Source organism: Zonotrichia leucophrys, chromosome 13 (assembly GCF_028769735.1).
Source record: "Zonotrichia leucophrys gambelii isolate GWCS_2022_RI chromosome 13, RI_Zleu_2.0, whole genome shotgun sequence".
NCBI classification, from domain to species: domain Eukaryota; kingdom Metazoa; phylum Chordata; class Aves; order Passeriformes; family Passerellidae; genus Zonotrichia; species Zonotrichia leucophrys.
Genome location: NC_088183.1, coordinates 6,886,310 through 6,901,967, shown reverse-complemented (window position 1 = coordinate 6,901,967; position 15,658 = coordinate 6,886,310). Strand labels below are relative to the sequence as shown.

The 15,658-nt window shown below is 45.3% G+C and overlaps 1 protein-coding gene across 1 annotated transcript in view; it reads right to left on the bottom strand.

Moving 5' to 3' along the window:
* Positions 1–15,658, bottom strand: part of MGAT4B (alpha-1,3-mannosyl-glycoprotein 4-beta-N-acetylglucosaminyltransferase B) — a 50,365-nt gene that overhangs the window by 16,387 nt on the left and 18,320 nt on the right. The window lies entirely within an intron of this gene.

Genomic DNA, 15,658 nt, shown 5'->3' with positions numbered 1-15,658 from the left:
GGGACATTTTTTCCCATTATTAATGAAACTACTCATTAAAAATACACTTTTATCTGTGGTTATTCATTTGTTTTCAGTAAGATTATAACTCACAAGACTATACCCAAAGCAGATTTATCCACTGAATAGTAGACTCTTAACCCAAACACGACTAGGAGAGTTAATGATCAAAAATACTGCACTGGAACTTCACAACACAGGGCTAAATATAAATCAAAGCAATTGAAAAAGATACATTGACTGCATAAAAAATCTTCTATTTCAGGTTCCATGAAGAAAAAGTAAAAGGAATTTTGAAAATCAGACATATCCAGCTTCAGTGCAGAGTTTCCAAGACAACAGTGCTTCCCAGTCCAGGTACTGGTAATGCTTTTGCCTAGAAAAAGTTTCCCCTATTCAGTCTTTCCCCCAAGAAAAACCTCCTTAAATACTCACTCCTGCAGCACAAGGGACCCCCCCAAGGCAGTCTGGCTCCTATTAACCTTTTGACATTATTTTCAAAGCCATGGCACACGGGGAGGGAGCAGAGGAAGTTACACCCATTTGATGACTGGTCCATCTGACAACACGTTATTCAGAGAAATTCAAGGCAGAGACATAAACAAGACCAGTCCTTCCTTTTTCCTGTGCGGTGCTGCTTGCTTTCCACTCCCATCGAAAAAACATTTTCAAATATGCAGAAAAACAAGTTAACACCCAGCTTTGAGAGCTGCCACAGGAATTCTCAGGAGGATGTCAGGCTCTAAAAACTCCTCCCACTATGAGTGAGACCTTTACCTGCTGCTGCCTCTCAGACATAAGAATACAGCTACATTCAGCTTCCCAATACCCCACATTATAGGTTTTCCTATTGTATCTTTTACTGGCTGCATCTGGGAACACCAGCAAAGAACAAGTCTCACTTTCTGTTTTTGCACAACACGATGGCTCATGCAAGGCTGGAAGCATTTGGCTCTTGGCATCCTGGGGGTTCCTATCCTGTGGATGCTATCAAAGCCAAATCACAGCTAAAGGCTGCCATTAGATCTTGTTCTGCAATACCTGGAGCAGAGTAAAGGCGAGGCTTTGCACTTAATGGCTTTTTCCAGAGCACTGCACTTCATTTGTGTCAGATTTAGAAGGGAAATGTCACTGATTATTCAGTCACTAATGACCTGCCCGCCGAAGCCAAGAGCTGTACTTTCCTTAGACTGCAATGGTGATGTGCAGTCAACCATTTGCTGCTTTTCTGGTTAATGGTTGGAAGTGAAATTGTATTTGCTTCCAGCTCTCTTGTCATATGATGTCTTCGTAGGCTTTCCATTCTTTAATTAAAATTTCATTAAATTTAAAAGCTGATCGATCGTGACTGGTTCTGATGACAGCCTGAACAATCCTAGACAAAGCCTGAGATGGGTGTACAGTTTCCCATGAATTTCCAGTAATTTTGCACTTGTTGGCCTGCAATGACATGTGGCTGCAGATCTGTGTCCTCACAAAAACCTTCACCTCTGAGCCAGGGAGGGCTCTGAAAACCCACGAAGGGCAGCAGAGGATAAGGAGGGGGGGATTGGCTCCCATCTCCACAAGCAAGGTTGGTCACAGAAGTGATTTGCTGCTAATTAGGCTGAACAAATTTTTCAGCTAGTGTCAGTTCAGCACAGACCCTTTACATACCTTTTAAACCAGCAGCACTCCCTATCTACATATTTATTGTATTCCCTCCCAGCACAAGATAACAGAGCTCTTAAAATATCCCTAGACTCAAGCACTGCAGGACAAAAACTCCTAGCTATATCTAACAAAATTAAATATTTAGCTTATTTTTTCTTGAGAGATAACACATTGCTTTGGGCTTAAAATATACTGGTTTAAGAAAGAAAGTCAGTCTTAGGTGACAGGCTGCAGGACTGACCTGGGAGACCAAAACTCTCTCAAACTTGCAGCACACATGAGCAAAGAACTCATTTCTCACCTTGCCAGGGCCCATATCTGCACACAATGGTTTCTCACAATCTGTTTTTAGAAGCAGGCTGGCTGTGAGGCTCCAAGTGGGAATCAGGCATCCTCATACAAGCCAGTGCTCAGCAGGGCAGGGAGGCAGCGCTGGGCACAGCTGAGTGCCAGCCACCATCTGTCCATGCCATGCCCACTGCAGAGTTCCCAGAGGGGATCCTGGAGGGGGAGCAGCCCCAGGCTGAGGGACAGTGGCCACAGGAGTGTCCAACTGAGCATCACTCACTGACCAATGTCTCCCCACACCCCTCTCCTGCATGGCTGTGCCCGGACACAGTTGACAGGCTTTGTGGTTTAGCTGAGAAACCTGGGCTGGGTTTGCTGAGCACAAACCACTGGGGAAGCAAAAGGCAGGGATGGCTTGAACAGGCCCTTTCGTGAGCTGGACTTTGGTGATCTTAGTGGGTGTCTTCCAAGCCAGAACATCCTGTGACTGCTCAGCATCTGGGATGCAGCAGCATGCAAGGGATGGGCACAGGCTGGAGGGGGTTATGGGCTGCTCCCCAGGAGCCTGTGGGTGTCCCACAGAGCTGAGCTCCTGCAGCCTCCCCACAGGATTTACCCATCTAAGATAACAATCCCTCAATTAAAAGTATTTCTCCACTATGGAGAATTCTGTGTCTTAATTCTTATTCAAGTGACTCTTAAGTGCAAACTATGTTTGCTAGCAGAGGTGAGGGCTGGGACAACTGCATCCACATCCATTTTCAGTTTCTGAGTGAAAGCAAAATAATCTGATCCTAAACCAGGAGACAGAAATAAAATCAGACCAGTGCCAATAAAACCCCCACCCTGAAATCTCACAGTCATCCATACACACACACACACACATATATATACACACACACACATACATACTATCACACACAGAGTCAGGAATGTTATAATTCTGTATTTTGCATTCGTCTTTCCAATCACACTCCAACCTCCCAGAGAGTCTGCAGTGCATTTTAAGCACGTCCATATTTCAGTTCCAATTACTTTTGGTTTTGTTCTCTGCTGATAACCTCTCCCAGCAGAGTGGACCCATGGCTAACGCCAGAGATTTCCCTCCATTTCAATCTTTTCAAAAGCAAACACACAGTCTTTGCTAGCTGGACTTGCTTCTCATTAGGAAGACTTTCAAGAGACTTGGTTTAAAAACTAAAAACAACCCTCAAACCTCTAAACTGTTTATCTTTACAAAATCTTGGCTTCTAGAGCATAACTGCACCTTTTGACCGCTGTTGCACGAACTCCCAAAGCCAAAAGAGCAAGAAGAAATGCAGTTCCCTTACAATGTAAATTAAGTTGGAGCAGAAAATTCATCTGCCTACAGAAAACGTCTCTGTAATGACTGTTCTCCCTCATTTTATTTAAAGCATCCCTTTAAGAAATAAATGCCTCCCCCTCTAGGACTTGCAAGGGCCTGGGGGGACTGCAGAGCACACAAACAACCCTCTCCATGGTGGAGCATCTGTGTATCCAAAAATGCCAACAGGCAAGAACAGGAACCAGGCTGGTGAGCCACTGTCCCATCCCAGCCAGGCACCCATGCCGGCCCTAGCTGCCTCCAGCCCCAGCCATTCCAGCAGCTCCTGGAGTTAGATGATGATTAGGGAATTTTATTTTTTTTTTTTGCATTTTGATGTTTAATGATTTATATAATGCTGGCACGGCTCCACGCATTACACTCTAGATTGCCCTGATTGAATCGCAACATTCATTAGGTCTTTTGCTAACAGAATTTCACTGGACCATTAAAATGGATAGAAGGAGTTACTGTGCCGTGTCGGTGAATTAAATTCTGCCTGTGAGAGGCACAAAAGGAGCAGTCCTGCTTTACATGGAAATCTGGTGGCTGGTGCAGCACACAGGTGTGAGGCACTTTGCACACAGGTACACAGAGATTGCAGCAACTCCACAATAACCTATTTATATCATTAAAAGCAAAATGTTGCCCTGTGCTTATCTAGCTTTAAAAAGCAGAAACCAGCTCTAGAGACTCACCATAAACAAATCCCAAATCATCCCTCAAAAAACCCCTGCAAAGGACTCTTAAGTAGCAGTAAGGAAGGATAGTTTAGCATCCAAAATCCCCAAATACCAGCCCCTCCTCACCCCCCCACCAAAGGCAGGATGATGATTGAGCTCTTTTCCTTCAGATCTAAAGAAACACGAACAGTGCTCCTGTGAGATGAGAAAGCTGAGAGACACATCACCTTCCCTTCTGTGAGCCAGCAGGTCACTGCTCCCAGTTTCAGACTCATCTTTTAAAATCATAAATATTTTGGCAGAGTGGGATGTATGCAGCCACTGAGAACCTGATTTGCATTAAGGAACTGAGCACCAAGACACACTGAGCAACAATTCAAACACTGTCAAGGGTAGAGTTTGGGGAGTGGGTGGTATCTGGCAGAGGGGGCTCCCAAAAGGTTCCAGCAGTTGCAATTACCCAGTTGGGGGCTGATTCATCTGCACAGAAAGTGTGTTTCAGCAGTGCCATCACCACACAGCAAACACGGATGCTCTATTCAGTAAACATTATGCGACATTTAATTCTCCACTGTGTCCCAAACCACCTGGATACTCAGCCAAAGCAGACATTTTCTAGCTGCTGCTTGTAAGTACACCCCAAGATTCTAAATTATAAAGTTTTTACATTATTTTTTAAAGAAAAAAAAATTAAAGCAAAAAGAATTTTTAAAGAAACTTTTTCAAGTTTATAAAATTATATTATGCTGTAATTTGTGGTTACCACCAAGGCAAAAAGTAACAGGGAAAGTAGAATCTTTAGTACCACTAGAAAGCTGATGATTATTGGGAAAATAGCTACAGGTGTGAAGAGCTCCAGGCAGGACAGGGACCAGGGAAGGAGAGGGGTGGCATGTGGGGTTCCCAGCTCAGAGCAATGGGGCTGGGTTAGGTGCTGCTGGCACTGGCACTTACAGGGAGGCTGAGTCAGCAGAGTCATGGAATAGTTTGGGTTGGAAGGAACTTTAAAGCTCATCTCATTCCACTGCCCTGCCATGGACAGGGACACTTTCCACTAGGCCAGGCTGCTCCAAGGCCCATCCAACCTGGCCTCAGACACTGCCAGGGATGGGGCATAATGGACTGACTGGTGGTCCAAAGAGCTGTCAAAAACCAGCTATGGTTTAGTTCCTTGTGTTCATCCTCTGCCCTTTATTTACTCTTTATTTCAGTTCAGTCAGTACCTACAGCATGTGCTATTCTGAACTGGGGCTGAATAATGTATTTTGATGCCCCCACCATCCTGATGAACCCCTCAATGCCACCACTGTGCTCCAGCTTGGAGCCTGTGCTCAAGAACTGTCCTGAGTGGATGCAGAGCTGTTCTGGAGCATCTCAGAAAAACCAGTACCCACCCTCCACACCCAGCTAAAGGCACTGGCTGCCCAGGTGGGTGATGGCAGCAGGAAAGATTCCCCACAGTCAGTGGAGGCTCCTGTGCTGCCCCTGGGTTGGCTGCTGGGTCTGAGCATCCCACGGCATCAGCGTCACGCTGAGAGAACTCATCAGCCAGGGCAAGAGGCTTATTAAAAGTCAGCCTGTCTGAAAAAATGATCCTCAAATAAAGCAAGAGCTTTCCCCAGCTCCAGTCTGGTGTTGTTTTCTTTAATATGGCCATTTAATAAGAGCCTGTGGTATATTTAACAGCATTTCAACCTTCACCAGCTCCGAGTAATGAGATAGAAATGCAATGCATCTCTCCACCGACGGTCCCTCCCCAGGGAACACAGGCACCTTTAAGTCACTATTTCTTTTTGCAGCAGTAGGTGTTGATCATATTTCTGTTGCACATCTCGCTGGAGTTTAATGTTGTCTCAGCACATACGTCATCAGAAGGAGAGAGAAAAATTCATATCCCCTGTGCCTTGTTATTGCAAAGTATGAGCTACTGTTTGCATTGGAGAGTCAGTTCAGACAACATGCACACAGATATTTCAAAAAATAAGCTTTTTGTTTTGCTTCTAAAATCCTAAGTTGTAAGTTTTCAGTGATGGGGAGGAGTAGATTTCCCATTATGGGGATGCTGAAACACAACACAGATGGTGAGCATTCCAATTCCCCATTCCAAGGAGGAGGGCAAGTCACAAGGGTGCCTGTGCCCAAATCCAAAGGCTCCCCAGGGGGGATGCAGACACCAAAGCACAGATGTAGAAACTCAGAAATTAGGAATGTAAACAGCAATGCCCACCACTTCTGCCTAAAATGCCTTGGATGAGGGCAGAGGAGGCAGCAGAAGCTGTCAGACTGCTCCTGGGTACCTGCAGAGCAGGTTTGGGATCTCTTTCTGCAGCGCTGCTCTGTGGGTGAATCACAGTGAAGGATACAAAGGGCTCCTGAATCCCCTGGGCTTCACCTGCCAAACAAAAGCACTGGCAGGAGAGGAAATTCCCCGCAGGTATAAACCACCATCAGCTTCTGACAAAGGAACCAGTCCTTCTGATTTGTCCTGGGGTTTTATCAACCCATTCAAGGGATTTATGAGATGAAGAAATCAGATGGCAATTCATTTTGCTGCAAAAAAAGCTAAGGAGGAAAGGGGAAGAGGGCAAATGCTGCCATTGATCTACAGAGAAAAAAGATGGGATTAAACAGTGAATTTTCATCATAACAAAAGGTTAACTATCCAGAGGAAGCCATAAGGATTTGTATTAAACTCACTAGCTAATAGATTTAGTGAGGATCTGGGGAAGAAGATGAATTTGTGAAGTAGCCAAATACAGAGTGGACATGGAGATAAGCTCATCAAAGCCAGAAAAGGAGCAAATCATCAGGAGAAGTCAACCAAATGTGACACCAAAACTGATACATGCACTTTAACTGGGGGAGGATCAAGGTATTTTTCACATGGTTCTTAATTAGCAATATTAACTAGGGAGGAAACCACAGCATTGGTGTGTGCAGCCCAATCTGCAGCAATCCAGGGAAAAAAGGGGGGATAGGGAGGGAGGCAAACAAGATGTTAGTGTGGTTAGTGAACAGGATGGGGAATAATAGTATGAAGATTATAACATTATTAAAATGATGCTGCCTAATCCCACAATAGTTTTCACCTCATCTGAAAAAGAGTATTAATACAGACTTAAAAGGGGCTTTTGAGACGGTGATAAGAATGATCAAAGGCCTGGGGAAAAAATCCTGCTCTGTGAGGAAAGAAAAAATACATGACATAATTCATCTTAGGATGGACATGGTAATAGGGCTTATGATGGAAAGTATAAATAATAGAGTGATATAATGAAAATATACCACAGGCTTCCACTCTCCCTGTTTCAAAACATAGCACTAAGTAACCATTCCATTCAAATATTAATTTCAAACTGAAAAGGAAATGTGTTGCACAGACAAAGTGTATTATTTCTCTGAATTCACTGAGGAATTGAAACAATATCAAAGAGCTGGAAGGTGCTGAGCCCAAGGTCAGGTAAAACACTGTCCCACCAGTGGTCCCTGGTCTCAGCTGGGTTGGAAGTCCCCTTTTCTCCCCTTTTCCTTGGGAGAAAGATCATGCATTTCTATGTCTCTCCTCACAACCTAATTAGAAGCACTGAAGCTTTTGTCTTCAAAGCAAAGCTAATTCATTAGCAATCTAATTATTTACCTGTGTAGCACCAATACAGCTTTCGAAGCATTTTTCTCTCAAATGGAAAGTGAAGGCTTTGTACTTGGTGAGTTTTTTAATAGCCTTTATTTGACTGGGGAATAAAAACATGCTGAAAGTGAACAAAATAAAACATTATAGAAATCATGAGTCATTAAACCTCGAAATAATTGCAGCTCGACAGGATTTTTAAGTGAGGACATTACACAGCCAAACCTGGGCAAGGGGTAGAAAGGAAGGGGGGAAAAGGGGAATGGGAAAAGCTGGGAGCTTGTACATGTGGTCAGTCCTACCAAGCAAACCAGTGTTTGGATTAAAAGGAGATGCATTTGCCTGATGCACTTTCCTAACATGGCATGGGCATGGAAAATGCTCTTGGATGCACCAAAGGGCAGCAGGCACAGCCTGGCAGAGGAGAGGGTGTTGTTCTCCTGCTCTGAACATGAACATGCAGGAACCTGCAGCAGCCTCCTCTGTGCATCCCTGCAGGCTCTGGGCACCTACCATGCCATGGGCCATGCCTCTTGTCACTTGTCATGCTGAACTGTGAACCATCACAATGCAGGAAAAGCACAAATCGGATTTGCTTGGCTCTCACCAAACTCTCTGGACTGCATTTCTCTCCCTTTCACCTCATTCTCACAACAAGCAGCAAAGCCAGTGAGTAAAATCTCATGAACCAAAACAACCCCAAAGGAACAGCTGATGGCTGGAGCTGCAGGACCTTGTCTCCAGCTCTGGAGCTTTACAGAAGCAGAAAACCCTGAAGCAGAGTAAATGCCTCACAGTCCAACAGGAAAACCCTTTCTATTATAACCTAATTAAGTTAATAGTGAAACAGAGACCTTGTTCCACAAAAACCCATAGCTCCCACGGATTCTGCTCTGTGCTTAGTGCTAATGGCTCACAAGTCCATCCAAAAGGAATCCCTCCAAGAAGGGAAGTCAATCCTTGCAAAGGTCACTGTGTTAATCATCACACCCCTTCTCTAGCAGCAGCTGTTGGTAATTGCCTGTGAAGGAGTCGAAATGAAGCTCTTGTTAATCCTTCTCCCAACATTACTAAAATCAAACATCATCATTATCTCCCCCACAAATGACCCTGAGCCACCAGCACTTTGCAGCTGATGGACAAGCTCAGCCCATCTCAGGAGAGATGTGGCACTGACCGGTGGAAAAAGCAGCTCCACTTTGCGAATTGAAGGTGAGTTTATTGATCAGCAGCAGTAAGTGCTGGTGCCTCGTATCTCCCCACCTCCTGTACAATCGACCAGTGCACTCATCATTCCACTAAAGTTACCACCAGACTCAGAGCAGCCGAGATCCTGGAACAGTGGGAATTTGTTTAATCAATAACATATGAAGCTTTTGGCAGGGCTGAGTGTATGAAAAAATTTTACAACAGTGAAATAAAGTATTGTTGCGTTATAAATCAGAGAACACATATGGAAAAGTTAGAGTGATGTACTAAGAGGGATATCAAGGAAATCACAGAAGTTCTGGCTGGAGTCCCTGGCTCCGCTGATGTTAATAGCTGAGAACTTCAATGCAAGTCAGGTTTGAGCTCTTTTTCCAAAAGAGTAACTCATTTGCAATGCATGTGACTGTATTGGAGTGAAAGGATATTGAGAGCACTCCCCTCACTCCGCTGTTTATGTAAATTCTACATCTTGTCTACCTGCAGATCCACAGCCACCACCAGATTCCAATTTCCCGACTGTACCAACGCCTGATCAGCTGCACGACCATGCTGTTGGGTAGAGCAGATTTTAAAATCACCACATACTGATCACAGGATGAGCTGATCTAAATTGCATTTTGTTTCAGTAGTCTTAAATAATTTGCAGAATGCTCAAAATAAAATGCATGCAGAACCTTTTAAAAATTACTCAGCATTAATATTTGAAAAATTTATCCCCTGGGGTGCAGACTTGTAACATGAGCACTTAATGGGGTACATTTTCTTTTCTCCAGAGAAAAAACAAGACATTGCCATAAAATAGCACACTTAGGCCAGCTATAGCTATTGATGCTATCTGAGGGCTCTTGTTTCATTTTATATGCTAGGATAGTTCCTGGGAAGAAAAACATATCACTAAAAGGGTGGGAAGACCCATTTCTCCCTTTTGTCATTCACCAGCCATGAAAACATGAGAGAGGGTTATCAAATAATGTCGACACCCTCTCCCACAAAGCCAGACCAGCTGCTTTAGAATGCATAAAACCCACCCTTATTTCTTCCCCTTGCAGAAAACACATCACTGGAAGTACAAAGACAGAATCCCCCCAATAGTAGCCTGAAGTAAATTAACTTTTCACTATTTCAAAGTGCAGGGACTAACCCAGAAGCAGGCAGCCTTGGTTCCACACCCCACAAGAGCCCAGCTGCAGAGCTGCCTGCCAGCCCGTGCCAGCAGCAGCAGCAGCATTATTCCAGCAGATCAGCTCTGCTGAGAGGCAACACAGATGCTGGTGATGGCACAGCACAAGGTGGGGGTTGCAGGACATTTCAAGGGTAGAAAATAAACAGCTGGAGGGGAGGAGGATGCTGACTACACGGGTGTCCTACTGCTAAGACCTTTGGTTGCTTATTAAATGATGCCTGAAAGCTTCTCAACAAGCTGCTGCTCTGAAATGTTACTGGCATCTCCCTCTCCCTTGTGCTGAGCTCCAGGCAAGGCGTCACGAGTGGCTTTCGGTGAGCCAGGAGTGCCAAAATGCACAGGGAGCTCCCTGAACCTCCTCAGAGGGCACCAAAACCCAGTCAGCCCCACAGTCCCATGGCCTCATCCAGATGGAAAATTTAACATCCTTGCTGCAGGCTTGATTTTGGGTCAGATCATCCTGCTGACCGAGGCAGTGATATACAGGAAGCACAGGGGAACCAGGATGCCCTTTTGGACAACAGCCCGAAAGGAGAACAGTTTAAATGTCTGTGAAACCACATCCCTGGAGGTTTTGCTTTCTTGCAATGTCAGGTTTACCTAAAGGCTTAAAGGCAGTGCACTAAGCCTTACAGCCTGCTGCTCACCACCTCCAAAAATAGGCGTGATTCCGGGAGCCTGGACCACAGGACCATGGTATTTATGCTTAATTTCACAACTATTCTTAAAGTGCTGCTGAGTCCTGGCAGAAGATACTTCACACTCCCTGTGAGCAAAGGCACGCTGTTCACACCTCACATTCCCTTTGAACGTGTCTATCTAAATGGATTTGGCTTTTCAGTATTTCACACACCGTTACCTTCACTGGTGCCACATATGAGGTTACCTAATTGCTATGGGCTGCTGTGGATCAGTTTTCCAGACCTTCCTGGCCGAGGGAAACTTTGTTACAGAAATTTGACATGTTTACGTGCTGCAAGAGAATGCAAGATGGGCTGCCAGAAGATGTGCCCAGCAAACAGCGCTGAGACCCCACAGGCAGAGTTTTCCATGATGAAACAGTTGCATCTCACACAGCCCAGAAAGCAGCAGTGCAGCCGCACATCCTCCCAGCAGCAGGTCAAAAATGACATCGATCAGGCTGCCAGCTCAAGGAGGTGTGAGGGAAAGACAAGAGAGGGCACAGAGGGCTGGAGAGGCCACGGCTGCCCAGCAAAGGCACAGGAGGGAGAGGGATTTTGCACAAGAATCACTCTAAGCACAGCTGAGCAAAGCCACAGTTGGTACTGAAGGAGTTAAAGTGCAGAAATCACAGCAAACTACACCAGGAGGGACTGCAGGGGCTGACCCGCTGCAATCTGCCTGTCCCAGGGGTGCCAGGAGGTCAAAACTCAGGAAACTCCCACCAAGGGGGAGCCAGGCTCAGCAGGCACAGGGAAAACAGTGAAAACCCACACAGAACCTGCCCTGGTGGTACCTGCAGCACCACCATGGAGAGCAGCATCCCAGCCTTGTTCCCTCTCTACAAAGAGGTTTATTGGACTGCAGTGTCCAGGAAGGTAATTTCTGTACTGAGGTGCTTTAGGTACCCCTGATGCACTCAAAAGGGTCTCTCAAGGGCCATGGAGGCTGCTCAGCACCTCCTGGAATGCCTTGCTGGTAAATCCATCAAGCAAATCACCCTGGGTGAGTCCCCAGTTAATAACCTATCCTCACACCCAGCTTCCCAAAGCTTCCTGCACACGGATCAGCTTTGTTACCCAGGCTCACCGCTGTGCATGGCTGAGAAAAATCTAATCCAATTTCTTTCTTCTTTAGGAATAAAACATCAAGCGCGGGCAGTCAGTCAGATACAGCAGCAATGTGGAAGTGTGGCAGCACAGCTGTGTTATCATTGCCAGCAAACCCATGGCTGAGGGAGCAGTGGAGATGGGGGAGCTCCAGGGCTGGCATGGGCTGGGAGGAGTGGTTCAACACACAGCCTCTTTTGGGGAACTCATCATTTAGTTTTATGACCATGGAAAACCCCAAAATGTGTAAACTATAACATCATGACTTTGCATGTAGGTATTCATGATTACAAAGACAATCCTACAAGCCTGGTGAGAGCAGGGGCATTCTGACAGCCTTATAAATCCATACACTGGAAGAAATATCATATTAGCCCTACATTGCTGCAGACTGGAGCAGCCCCAGCAGAGCCACCCAGTGCTCTGCACCACCTCCCTGGCTTGGAGGGTTTTGCCAAGGTACATATCCTTGTGCACCACCCAGAAGTGGCTAAACCACTTCAAAAGCCACAGTGGGGTCAGGATGCCACAGAGAGCTGCCTCAGCACTGCTGTGCCCCAGCAATGTCCCCTCTTGGGACCAAAACACATCCTCTGCCAAACCACCCCCAGTACCTCTGCAGCTCTGGCACTGCTCGTTGGCAGCCTGGCCAGTGCACACACTGCAGCCAATTCCCTGGGCATGTTTTACTGAGGACAAGCCCAGGAACTCCGTGTGTGTGTGTGTGTCTGTGTCTGTATGTGTGTCTGTGTGTGTGTCTGTGTGTGTGTGTTTGATATCAGATTTCAGGGAGGTGATGTTTCTAGAACCCTTCCCCAGCACAGATTTGGAAGGTGTTGGACAAGCAGCCATTCAAGCACCCAGAAACAGGCAGGATGTGAGTGCTAAGCCAGCCCTGCACACCTGACAAATAAATTCTTTAAGGTTAGACAGCAGACTATAAAAGGAAGCTATAAGCACATATCACTGCACATGAAGGAAAATGCATCCTGCTGTTAATGCCCATAACTTCCCTTCTGACAGTAATGGATGCCAGCAAAAGAAGAGACATCCAAGAGTGCCAAAACATGCACTGTTTTTTTTTTTTTTTTTCCCTAAGCTTGTATTGGGCATGCTGCTTGAAATACAGAATGGCTGAATTCTATTTTCTCCTCAACCCTCAAGCTGACATAAAATGCCCATGTTTTAATACTGTCATTAAGCATTAGGATAAATTACCAGGGTTATAATGAATTCTCAGAAAAAATACTTGTGTCTTCAGAGCTGTGTTCCAGTTATACACCAAGCTGTATTTCAGATGAAATAAAAAGCAACTCCTATGATGAGTAGCAGATAAGAAGTCAGACTAAATAATGCTGGAGGTCCTTCCCACCTTTGAAATAAAAAAAAACCATATGTGTTATTTATGATCAGTGTACTACAGGGCTGATCCTTTGGAGCTGAAAAGGAAAAGCTGGATGATCTTCCAAAGGAGAAGGGAGAGGAAGGAAAAAAAGCCACTTAAGATTCCCAGCCAGGGAAACAATTTATGGATAGGAGCATTTGCTTCAACTTCTTCAGCAAGGAGCCCGTGCACACTCATCTTGCTGCTCAAAGGACATCTTGTGCGTATGAGCAAATTTGTCCAAAGCGTTCTGGCCGGGCCACGGCAGCGTGTTTAGAACACGATTTCCAGATGTGCCTCTCTCCCGTCAGTCCGGCTGCTGCCTCAAGCCAAGAGAGTTATATAAGCTGCAAAGCTTAATTGGATTATTTAGCCCAAATCTTTGGCCAAGAGGCAGCCGGGCTGCAGAGCTGGACAGGCAGCCTGGAGAGGAGCTGCACCCCCCTGGGCTTGGGGGGAAAGGGAGGAGCAGAAGCCAGTAAATAGAGTTCATAAAGCAAGACTGGCCTCCCTGACTCCCTCCAATTTCTCACACCTCCTGTTCCTTTACAGAGGGGATAGTAAGTTGGTATTTTATTAGAGTCATGTTTTCCTACTATAACAACAATTAAAAAGGAATGCAAGAAGCATTTAGAAGACATGAGCATTTCCTCTCTGCACAAACAAGCATTTCCTGACTGTGCAGCTCCACAACATGGAATAACACATTTAGCAACCTTGTTTTCCCACAATAATATTTCTTCCCCAAACTTTGGCTGTTGTGGTGGCTTATTTTCCATTTAAGGGCATAATCCTGCTTGTGGGATAACCCATCCCAGCGGATCTTTGCAGATGTAATTATTAGGGCAAAGTCCTAAAAAAGAAAGTGTTGCGACTATTCTTGGGAAGAAATCAGGAAAGAGAAGAGAGAGAAGCTGAAGAGTTTCCAAATGCTGTAGCTACCAAAGTGTGCCAGAATGATTTTACTCCTTTTATTTTTAATAGAACTGGGTAGTTAAGTCAGAAGTTAACACCAGGATATAAACTCACACTAAACTTTGAGAAGGTTGCCTGTTCCATTGCTGAAACAAAAAGTACATGCATGCTTGACAGCCACTCAAACCATTGTCATGAGGCCCTGGATGGACTTTGTATGGCTTTACTACAAATAATAAAACAAAAAAGCAGCCTGGCATCCTTCTCTGCCACTGCTGACAACATTCCCACCACTCTCCACCAGGCAAAGTGCCATGGATGAATTCAACAGATTAAAACAACCAGAACAGTACAACAGGCAGGGATGTGCTCAGTCCTGCTGCAAACAGCTCCACAAACACTGCAAATCACACACAGAGGGAGGATTCCTCTCACTGCTCCAGCTCTGGTCCCCAAAGCATCATGCACACAAGAACCCCAAAATCCAGAGCATCACTGCTGGCATCCACTCTGCAATTCCTGATGAACATCCCGTGAATGAGGAGCCGCAATTAACACGCAGTACAGAGTCACAATAAACAGCAGCAGTGACCAAAAAGCTCTTTATAGAAGGGCTCTCTGCTACAATGCCATGATTACTAGTTATGGAAATATTTCAAAAAAAGGCAGACAAAGAGATTTCCACAGGGCACAGCGAGCCATCCAATTTGTGCTGTGCTTGGACTTCGTAAATCAAAATCCAAGCGACATTTACAGCACTCTAGCTGTTCCTTAAACTTTATTTTTCTTTGCTGCGTGCATTTTGTGCCCTCAGTGAGCTGCAGCAAAAGCTCTGCGTGACTGATGGGAAGGAGAAAGTTGACTCAGGCTGACCGGGCAAAGCAGGCTCACCCCCCTTCCCTGTTATCTGCATTAAGAGCTTCAACAAATTTGTGTAATACCCAGCATTATAGAAATGGATTTCCAACCAGAAGAGCAGTTGGCAGGATTAAACAAGTAGAAAAGCACATGCACATAAAAAATCAGGAGGTCTGCACACGAGCTAATGGAGCAAACAGAAAATCACTGGGCATGCTCCCTGGGCTGGAGAACCACTTCCTTTACGACAGACAGTAACGTCTCATTACAGGAGAAACAAATACAATAAAGATGAATATTCCATCTTCCCTTGGCTACATTTTAAGTGTTAAGCCAATACAAATTCTCGGGTTATATTTCACAAAAATAGCTACTCAAAAAAACCCTGCTGGCAGCGCAGCAGAGCAAATTTCATTTGAAAGATAAATCCTACATTTTTCGTAGGCAGATGTGAAAATATATCAGACTTTATCATAACAGCCCCTCCCAGAAGCTGAAGAAGCCACAGAGTAAATTTGCAACAAAAAATTTGCTTCCTTTCCCTCCTTGGCCTATATTGCTTAACTCAACACAGACAGAATTACGAGCAAATCAAGTTACTCCATCTGGTAACAGAGGCCACACACTCTCCTGCACCACGGCACAAAGTCAGGATGGAACCAACCCTTGGGATCCCCAGTGAAACACTTGGAGGGTGGAGCTGCAGGGCTGTGTGATTTCTG